We start from the raw sequence: 10,000 nt of genomic DNA, 5'->3' as shown, positions 1-10,000 counted from the left end.
CATTTTCCTTCCGCCACACCCACCTCTTGCTGCTCTGACTCCCACACAAGCAAACGACAAGCCCTACCCTTCATTGCCTTGCCTCAAGCTTCAAAACTGCCTGACTTTCACCATTCCCTCACTCACCCACAAATCACTCACTCATTCACCCCCCAATCTCACGCTCGCCAATCTCGAAATCTCTCATCCCCTCAAATCGCTCTCCCCCAAATCTCCCCATCCCCAAATCTCTCCTCCCCCAAAAAAGCTTCCACCGCCCCCAAAACACCAGGATTGTTTCATTTCCAATCCCACCAATTATTAAGCCAGATCGCTGTTGTAGCCACATTTCGGAACCCCATGTGGCAAGTGGCACCTGCTACTCGGCATTCTGATTTGCAACACTCCTCACATGAACACACATGCATTCCAGCAGCATGCTAGTTGGCTTTACATTTTTCCTGCATTGAATTGCAGCTCTTCCTGCACGATTCTTTGTTCTCTTGCTGTTTGTCCCTCTCAGGTTTCTATGCACCTTGTCTCTCCTCTCTGTTGCTGCGTCCTGGTGTGCCTGCGCCAGCGTGTATATTTTTGCCAACTTATTTTGTTTTTCTGCGTTCTTTCGTCCCTTGCGTCGACCCCCTTGCATTTGTGTAGCAGCAGGAGAATGTGCAGGAAAGAAATGGTGAAAGCAAAGTGAGAGAGAGAGCAGCAAAAAGGTTGTTGATGGATCAACGGCACTGTGTGTGCAGAAGCATGAGCAGCCTGTGGATGGCAGCAAAAGCCTACTGCACCTGGTATTCCCAGGCAGTCTCCCATCCAAGTACTAACCAGGCCTGCCTCTGCTTAGCTTCCGAGATCGGGCATTTTCAGACTAGTGTGGCCGTAGGCATCGATGTCATGGCTTTCTCTTTACTTAAACGGACATAAGGCTGTTCTTCACTCCTTTTTCTCCTTCCATGCATTCATCCAAGGAATCAGCACTCAAGATTCATTTCAACATTTTCCTTCCGCCACACCCACCTCTTGCTGCTCTGACTCCCACACAAGCAAACGACAAGCCCTACCCTTCATTGCCTTGCCTCAAGCTTCAAAACTGCCTGACTTTCACCATTCCCTCACTCACCCACAAATCACTCACTCATTCACCCCCCAATCTCACGCTCGCCAATCTCGAAATCTCTCATCCCCTCAAATCGCTCTCCCCCAAATCTCCCCATCCCCAAATCTCTCCTCCCCCAAAAAAGCTTCCACCGCCCCCAAAACACCAGGATTGTTTCATTTCCAATCCTACCAATTATTAAGCCAGATCGCTGTTGTAGCCACATTTCGGAACCCCATGTGGCAAGTGGCACCTGCTACTCGGCATTCTGATTTGCAACACTCCTCACATGAACACACATGCATTCCAGCAGCATGCTAGTTGGCTTTACATTTTTCCTGCATTGAATTGCAGCTCTTCCTGCACGATTCTTTGTTCTCTTGCTGTTTGTCCCTCTCAGGTTTCTATGCACCTTGTCTCTCCTCTCTGTTGCTGCGTCCTGGTGTGCCTGCGCCAGCGTGTATATTTTTGCCAACTTATTTTGTTTTTCTGCGTTCTTTCGTCCCTTGCGTCGACCCCCTTGCATTTGTGTAGCAGCAGGAGAATGTGCAGGAAAGAAATGGTGAAAGCAAAGTGAGAGAGAGAGCAGCAAAAAGGTTGTTGATGGATCAACGGCACTGTGTGTGCAGAAGCACGAGCAGCCTGTGGATGGCAGCAAAAGCCTACTGCACCTGGTATTTCCAGGCAGTCTCCCATCCAAGTACTAACCAGGCCTGACTCTGCTTAGCTTCCGAGATCAGACGAGATCAGGCGTTTTCAGACTAGTGTGGCCTCAGGCATTGATGACATGGCTTTCTCTTTACTTAACCGGACATAGGCTGTTCTTCACTTCTTTTTTTCCTTCCATGCATTCATCCAAGGAATCAGCACTCAAGATTCATTTCACCATTTTCCTTCCGCCACACCCACCTCTTGCTGCTCTGACTCCCACACAAGCAAACGACAAGCCCTACCCTTCATTGCCTTGCCTCAAGCTTCAAAACTGCCTGACTTTCACCATTCCCTCACTCACCCACAAATCACTCACTCACTCACCCCCCAATCTCACGCTCGCCAACCTCGAAATCTCTCATCCCCTCAAATCGCTCTCCCCCAAATCTCCCCATCCCCAAATCTCTCCTCCCCCAAAAAAGCTTCCACCGCCCCCAAAACACCAGGATTGTTTCATTTCCAATCCGACCAATTATTAAGCCAGATCGCTGTTGTAGCCACATTTCGGAACCCCATGTGGCAAGTGGCGCCTGCTACTCGGCATTCTGATTTGCAACACTCCTCACATGAACACACATGCATTCCAGCAGCATGCTAGTTGGCTTTACATTTTTCCTGCATTGAATTGCAGCTCTTCCTGCACGATTCTTTGTTCTCTTGCTGTTTGTCCCTCTCAGGTTTCTATGCACCTTGTCTCTCCTCTCTGTTGCTGCGTCCTGGTGTGCCTGCGCCAGCGTGTATTTTTTTGCCAACTTATTTTGTTGTTCTGCGTTCTTTCGTCCCTTGCGTCGACCCCCTTGCATTTGTGTAGCAGCAGGAAAATGTGCAGGAAAGAAATGGTGAAAGCAAAGTGAGAGAGAGAGCAGCAAAAAGGTTGTTGATGGATCAACGGCACTGTGTGTGCAGAAGCATGAGCAGCCTGTGGATGGCAGCAAAAGCCTACTGCACCTGGTATTCCCAGGCAGTCTCCCATCCAAGTACTAACCAGGCCTGACTCTGCTTAGCTTCCGAGATCAGACGAGATCGGGCGTTTTCAGACTAGTGTGGCCGTAGGCATCGATGTCATGGCTTTCTCTTTACTTAAACGGACATAAGGCTGTTCTTCACTCCTTTTTCTCCTTCCATGCATTCATCCAAGGAATCAGCACTCAAGATTCATTTCAACATTTTCCTTCCGCCACACCCACCTCTTGCTGCTCTGACTCCCACACAAGCAAACGACAAGCCCTACCCTTCATTGCCTTGCCTCAAGCTTCAAAACTGCCTGACTTTCACCATTCCCTCACTCACCCACAAATCACTCACTCATTCACCCCCCAATCTCACGCTCGCCAATCTCGAAATCTCTCATCCCCTCAAATCGCTCTCCCCCAAATCTCCCCATCCCCAAATCTCTCCTCCCCCAAAAAAGCTTCCACCGCCCCCAAAACACCAGGATTGTTTCATTTCCAATCCTACCAATTATTAAGCCAGATCGCTGTTGTAGCCACATTTCGGAACCCCATGTGGCAAGTGGCACCTGCTACTCGGCATTCTGATTTGCAACACTCCTCACATGAACACACATGCATTCCAGCAGCATGCTAGTTGGCTTTACATTTTTCCTGCATTGAATTGCAGCTCTTCCTGCACGATTCTTTGTTCTCTTGCTGTTTGTCCCTCTCAGGTTTCTATGCACCTTGTCTCTCCTCTCTGTTGCTGCGTCCTGGTGTGCCTGCGCCAGCGTGTATATTTTTGCCAACTTATTTTGTTGTTCTGCGTTCTTTCGTCCCTTGCGTCGACCCCCTTGCATTTGTGTAGCAGCAGGAGAATGTGCAGGAAAGAAATGGTGAAAGCAAAGTGAGAGAGAGAGCAGCAAAAAGGTTGTTGATGGATCAACGGCACTGTGTGTGCAGAAGCACGAGCAGCCTGTGGATGGCAGCAAAAGCCTACTGCACCTGGTATTTCCAGGCAGTCTCCCATCCAAGTACTAACCAGGCCTGACTCTGCTTAGCTTCCGAGATCAGACGAGATCAGGCGTTTTCAGACTAGTGTGGCCTCAGGCATTGATGACATGGCTTTCTCTTTACTTAACCGGACATAGGCTGTTCTTCACTTCTTTTTTTCCTTCCATGCATTCATCCAAGGAATCAGCACTCAAGATTCATTTCACCATTTTCCTTCCGCCACACCCACCTCTTGCTGCTCTGACTCCCACACAAGCAAACGACAAGCCCTACCCTTCATTGCCTTGCCTCAAGCTTCAAAACTGCCTGACTTTCACCATTCCCTCACTCACCCACAAATCACTCACTCACTCACCCCCCAATCTCACGCTCGCCAACCTCGAAATCTCTCATCCCCTCAAATCGCTCTCCCCCAAATCTCCCCATCCCCAAATCTCTCCTCCCCCAAAAAAGCTTCCACCGCCCCCAAAACACCAGGATTGTTTCATTTCCAATCCGACCAATTATTAAGCCAGATCGCTGTTGTAGCCACATTTCGGAACCCCATGTGGCAAGTGGCGCCTGCTACTCGGCATTCTGATTTGCAACACTCCTCACATGAACACACATGCATTCCAGCAGCATGCTAGTTGGCTTTACATTTTTCCTGCATTGAATTGCAGCTCTTCCTGCACGATTCTTTGTTCTCTTGCTGTTTGTCCCTCTCAGGTTTCTATGCACCTTGTCTCTCCTCTCTGTTGCTGCGTCCTGGTGTGCCTGCGCCAGCGTGTATTTTTTTGCCAACTTATTTTGTTGTTCTGCGTTCTTTCGTCCCTTGCGTCGACCCCCTTGCATTTGTGTAGCAGCAGGAAAATGTGCAGGAAAGAAATGGTGAAAGCAAAGTGAGAGAGAGAGCAGCAAAAAGGTTGTTGATGGATCAACGGCACTGTGTGTGCAGAAGCATGAGCAGCCTGTGGATGGCAGCAAAAGCCTACTGCACCTGGTATTCCCAGGCAGTCTCCCATCCAAGTACTAACCAGGCCTGACTCTGCTTAGCTTCCGAGATCAGACGAGATCGGGCGTTTTCAGACTAGTGTGGCCGTAGGCATCGATGTCATGGCTTTCTCTTTACTTAAACGGACATAAGGCTGTTCTTCACTCCTTTTTCTCCTTCCATGCATTCATCCAAGGAATCAGCACTCAAGATTCATTTCAACATTTTCCTTCCGCCACACCCACCTCTTGCTGCTCTGACTCCCACACAAGCAAACGACAAGCCCTACCCTTCATTGCCTTGCCTCAAGCTTCAAAACTGCCTGACTTTCACCATTCCCTCACTCACCCACAAATCACTCACTCATTCACCCCCCAATCTCACGCTCGCCAATCTCGAAATCTCTCATCCCCTCAAATCGCTCTCCCCCAAATCTCCCCATCCCCAAATCTCTCCTCCCCCAAAAAAGCTTCCACCGCCCCCAAAACACCAGGATTGTTTCATTTCCAATCCTACCAATTATTAAGCCAGATCGCTGTTGTAGCCACATTTCGGAACCCCATGTGGCAAGTGGCACCTGCTACTCGGCATTCTGATTTGCAACACTCCTCACATGAACACACATGCATTCCAGCAGCATGCTAGTTGGCTTTACATTTTTCCTGCATTGAATTGCAGCTCTTCCTGCACGATTCTTTGTTCTCTTGCTGTTTGTCCCTCTCAGGTTTCTATGCACCTTGTCTCTCCTCTCTGTTGCTGCGTCCTGGTGTGCCTGCGCCAGCGTGTATATTTTTGCCAACTTATTTTGTTTTTCTGCGTTCTTTCGTCCCTTGCGTCGACCCCCTTGCATTTGTGTAGCAGCAGGAGAATGTGCAGGAAAGAAATGGTGAAAGCAAAGTGAGAGAGAGAGCAGCAAAAAGGTTGTTGATGGATCAACGGCACTGTGTGTGCAGAAGCACGAGCAGCCTGTGGATGGCAGCAAAAGCCTACTGCACCTGGTATTTCCAGGCAGTCTCCCATCCAAGTACTAACCAGGCCTGACTCTGCTTAGCTTCCGAGATCAGACGAGATCAGGCGTTTTCAGACTAGTGTGGCCTCAGGCATTGATGACATGGCTTTCTCTTTACTTAACCGGACATAGGCTGTTCTTCACTTCTTTTTTTCCTTCCATGCATTCATCCAAGGAATCAGCACTCAAGATTCATTTCACCATTTTCCTTCCGCCACACCCACCTCTTGCTGCTCTGACTCCCACACAAGCAAACGACAAGCCCTACCCTTCATTGCCTTGCCTCAAGCTTCAAAACTGCCTGACTTTCACCATTCCCTCACTCACCCACAAATCACTCACTCACTCACCCCCCAATCTCACGCTCGCCAACCTCGAAATCTCTCATCCCCTCAAATCGCTCTCCCCCAAATCTCCCCATCCCCAAATCTCTCCTCCCCCAAAAAAGCTTCCACCGCCCCCAAAACACCAGGATTGTTTCATTTCCAATCCGACCAATTATTAAGCCAGATCGCTGTTGTAGCCACATTTCGGAACCCCATGTGGCAAGTGGCGCCTGCTACTCGGCATTCTGATTTGCAACACTCCTCACATGAACACACATGCATTCCAGCAGCATGCTAGTTGGCTTTACATTTTTCCTGCATTGAATTGCAGCTCTTCCTGCACGATTCTTTGTTCTCTTGCTGTTTGTCCCTCTCAGGTTTCTATGCACCTTGTCTCTCCTCTCTGTTGCTGCGTCCTGGTGTGCCTGCGCCAGCGTGTATTTTTTTGCCAACTTATTTTGTTGTTCTGCGTTCTTTCGTCCCTTGCGTCGACCCCCTTGCATTTGTGTAGCAGCAGGAAAATGTGCAGGAAAGAAATGGTGAAAGCAAAGTGAGAGAGAGAGCAGCAAAAAGGTTGTTGATGGATCAACGGCACTGTGTGTGCAGAAGCATGAGCAGCCTGTGGATGGCAGCAAAAGCCTACTGCACCTGGTATTCCCAGGCAGTCTCCCATCCAAGTACTAACCAGGCCTGACTCTGCTTAGCTTCCGAGATCAGACGAGATCGGGCGTTTTCAGACTAGTGTGGCCGTAGGCATCGATGTCATGGCTTTCTCTTTACTTAAACGGACATAAGGCTGTTCTTCACTCCTTTTTCTCCTTCCATGCATTCATCCAAGGAATCAGCACTCAAGATTCATTTCAACATTTTCCTTCCGCCACACCCACCTCTTGCTGCTCTGACTCCCACACAAGCAAACGACAAGCCCTACCCTTCATTGCCTTGCCTCAAGCTTCAAAACTGCCTGACTTTCACCATTCCCTCACTCACCCACAAATCACTCACTCATTCACCCCCCAATCTCACGCTCGCCAATCTCGAAATCTCTCATCCCCTCAAATCGCTCTCCCCCAAATCTCCCCATCCCCAAATCTCTCCTCCCCCAAAAAAGCTTCCACCGCCCCCAAAACACCAGGATTGTTTCATTTCCAATCCTACCAATTATTAAGCCAGATCGCTGTTGTAGCCACATTTCGGAACCCCATGTGGCAAGTGGCACCTGCTACTCGGCATTCTGATTTGCAACACTCCTCACATGAACACACATGCATTCCAGCAGCATGCTAGTTGGCTTTACATTTTTCCTGCATTGAATTGCAGCTCTTCCTGCACGATTCTTTGTTCTCTTGCTGTTTGTCCCTCTCAGGTTTCTATGCACCTTGTCTCTCCTCTCTGTTGCTGCGTCCTGGTGTGCCTGCGCCAGCGTGTATATTTTTGCCAACTTATTTTGTTTTTCTGCGTTCTTTCGTCCCTTGCGTCGACCCCCTTGCATTTGTGTAGCAGCAGGAGAATGTGCAGGAAAGAAATGGTGAAAGCAAAGTGAGAGAGAGAGCAGCAAAAAGGTTGTTGATGGATCAACGGCACTGTGTGTGCAGAAGCACGAGCAGCCTGTGGATGGCAGCAAAAGCCTACTGCACCTGGTATTTCCAGGCAGTCTCCCATCCAAGTACTAACCAGGCCTGACTCTGCTTAGCTTCCGAGATCAGACGAGATCAGGCGTTTTCAGACTAGTGTGGCCTCAGGCATTGATGACATGGCTTTCTCTTTACTTAACCGGACATAGGCTGTTCTTCACTTCTTTTTTTCCTTCCATGCATTCATCCAAGGAATCAGCACTCAAGATTCATTTCACCATTTTCCTTCCGCCACACCCACCTCTTGCTGCTCTGACTCCCACACAAGCAAACGACAAGCCCTACCCTTCATTGCCTTGCCTCAAGCTTCAAAACTGCCTGACTTTCACCATTCCCTCACTCACCCACAAATCACTCACTCACTCACCCCCCAATCTCACGCTCGCCAACCTCGAAATCTCTCATCCCCTCAAATCGCTCTCCCCCAAATCTCCCCATCCCCAAATCTCTCCTCCCCCAAAAAAGCTTCCACCGCCCCCAAAACACCAGGATTGTTTCATTTCCAATCCGACCAATTATTAAGCCAGATCGCTGTTGTAGCCACATTTCGGAACCCCATGTGGCAAGTGGCGCCTGCTACTCGGCATTCTGATTTGCAACACTCCTCACATGAACACACATGCATTCCAGCAGCATGCTAGTTGGCTTTACATTTTTCCTGCATTGAATTGCAGCTCTTCCTGCACGATTCTTTGTTCTCTTGCTGTTTGTCCCTCTCAGGTTTCTATGCACCTTGTCTCTCCTCTCTGTTGCTGCGTCCTGGTGTGCCTGCGCCAGCGTGTATTTTTTTGCCAACTTATTTTGTTGTTCTGCGTTCTTTCGTCCCTTGCGTCGACCCCCTTGCATTTGTGTAGCAGCAGGAAAATGTGCAGGAAAGAAATGGTGAAAGCAAAGTGAGAGAGAGAGCAGCAAAAAGGTTGTTGATGGATCAACGGCACTGTGTGTGCAGAAGCATGAGCAGCCTGTGGATGGCAGCAAAAGCCTACTGCACCTGGTATTCCCAGGCAGTCTCCCATCCAAGTACTAACCAGGCCTGACTCTGCTTAGCTTCCGAGATCAGACGAGATCGGGCGTTTTCAGACTAGTGTGGCCGTAGGCATCGATGTCATGGCTTTCTCTTTACTTAAACGGACATAAGGCTGTTCTTCACTCCTTTTTCTCCTTCCATGCATTCATCCAAGGAATCAGCACTCAAGATTCATTTCAACATTTTCCTTCCGCCACACCCACCTCTTGCTGCTCTGACTCCCACACAAGCAAACGACAAGCCCTACCCTTCATTGCCTTGCCTCAAGCTTCAAAACTGCCTGACTTTCACCATTCCCTCACTCACCCACAAATCACTCACTCATTCACCCCCCAATCTCACGCTCGCCAATCTCGAAATCTCTCATCCCCTCAAATCGCTCTCCCCCAAATCTCCCCATCCCCAAATCTCTCCTCCCCCAAAAAAGCTTCCACCGCCCCCAAAACACCAGGATTGTTTCATTTCCAATCCTACCAATTATTAAGCCAGATCGCTGTTGTAGCCACATTTCGGAACCCCATGTGGCAAGTGGCACCTGCTACTCGGCATTCTGATTTGCAACACTCCTCACATGAACACACATGCATTCCAGCAGCATGCTAGTTGGCTTTACATTTTTCCTGCATTGAATTGCAGCTCTTCCTGCACGATTCTTTGTTCTCTTGCTGTTTGTCCCTCTCAGGTTTCTATGCACCTTGTCTCTCCTCTCTGTTGCTGCGTCCTGGTGTGCCTGCGCCAGCGTGTATATTTTTGCCAACTTATTTTGTTTTTCTGCGTTCTTTCGTCCCTTGCGTCGACCCCCTTGCATTTGTGTAGCAGCAGGAGAATGTGCAGGAAAGAAATGGTGAAAGCAAAGTGAGAGAGAGAGCAGCAAAAAGGTTGTTGATGGATCAACGGCACTGTGTGTGCAGAAGCACGAGCAGCCTGTGGATGGCAGCAAAAGCCTACTGCACCTGGTATTTCCAGGCAGTCTCCCATCCAAGTACTAACCAGGCCTGACTCTGCTTAGCTTCCGAGATCAGACGAGATCAGGCGTTTTCAGACTAGTGTGGCCTCAGGCATTGATGACATGGCTTTCTCTTTACTTAACCGGACATAGGCTGTTCTTCACTTCTTTTTTTCCTTCCATGCATTCATCCAAGGAATCAGCACTCAAGATTCATTTCACCATTTTCCTTCCGCCACACCCACCTCTTGCTGCTCTGACTCCCACACAAGCAAACGACAAGCCCTACCCTTCATTGCCTTGCCTCAAGCTTCAAAACTGCCTGACTTTCACCATTCCCTCACTCA

General features: G+C 49.2%; 4 non-coding genes and 6 pseudogenes across 4 annotated transcripts; all 10 read right to left on the bottom strand.

The window, feature by feature from the left end:
- Positions 1-761: 761 nt before the first annotated feature.
- Positions 762-870, bottom strand: LOC139269810 (5S ribosomal RNA; annotated as a pseudogene).
- An 870-nt stretch (positions 871-1,740) lies between these two features.
- LOC139269728 (5S ribosomal RNA) lies at positions 1,741-1,859 on the bottom strand (annotated as a pseudogene).
- Positions 1,860-2,728: 869 nt separating this feature from the next.
- LOC139270428 (5S ribosomal RNA) lies at positions 2,729-2,847 on the bottom strand. Its single transcript, XR_011594772.1, has one exon. It is a non-coding gene; the product is annotated as a 5S ribosomal RNA (ribosomal RNA).
- An 870-nt stretch (positions 2,848-3,717) lies between these two features.
- LOC139269727 (5S ribosomal RNA) lies at positions 3,718-3,836 on the bottom strand (annotated as a pseudogene).
- Positions 3,837-4,705: 869 nt separating this feature from the next.
- Positions 4,706-4,824, bottom strand: LOC139270427 (5S ribosomal RNA). The gene has a single exon (XR_011594771.1). It is a non-coding gene; the product is annotated as a 5S ribosomal RNA (ribosomal RNA).
- Positions 4,825-5,694: 870 nt separating this feature from the next.
- On the bottom strand, positions 5,695-5,813 carry LOC139269726 (5S ribosomal RNA; annotated as a pseudogene).
- An 869-nt stretch (positions 5,814-6,682) lies between these two features.
- Positions 6,683-6,801, bottom strand: LOC139270426 (5S ribosomal RNA). The gene has a single exon (XR_011594770.1). It is a non-coding gene; the product is annotated as a 5S ribosomal RNA (ribosomal RNA).
- Positions 6,802-7,671: 870 nt separating this feature from the next.
- On the bottom strand, positions 7,672-7,790 carry LOC139269725 (5S ribosomal RNA; annotated as a pseudogene).
- Positions 7,791-8,659: 869 nt separating this feature from the next.
- Positions 8,660-8,778, bottom strand: LOC139270424 (5S ribosomal RNA). Its single transcript, XR_011594768.1, has one exon. It is a non-coding gene; the product is annotated as a 5S ribosomal RNA (ribosomal RNA).
- An 870-nt stretch (positions 8,779-9,648) lies between these two features.
- LOC139269723 (5S ribosomal RNA) lies at positions 9,649-9,767 on the bottom strand (annotated as a pseudogene).
- Between the last annotated feature and the right edge of the window lie 233 nt (positions 9,768-10,000).

Source organism: Pristiophorus japonicus, chromosome 8, assembly GCF_044704955.1.
Source record: "Pristiophorus japonicus isolate sPriJap1 chromosome 8, sPriJap1.hap1, whole genome shotgun sequence".
NCBI classification, from domain to species: Eukaryota; Metazoa; Chordata; class Chondrichthyes; family Pristiophoridae; genus Pristiophorus; species Pristiophorus japonicus.
The sequence above is the reverse complement of the archived record's forward strand: the minus strand, read 5'-3'. Positions and strand labels throughout refer to the sequence as shown.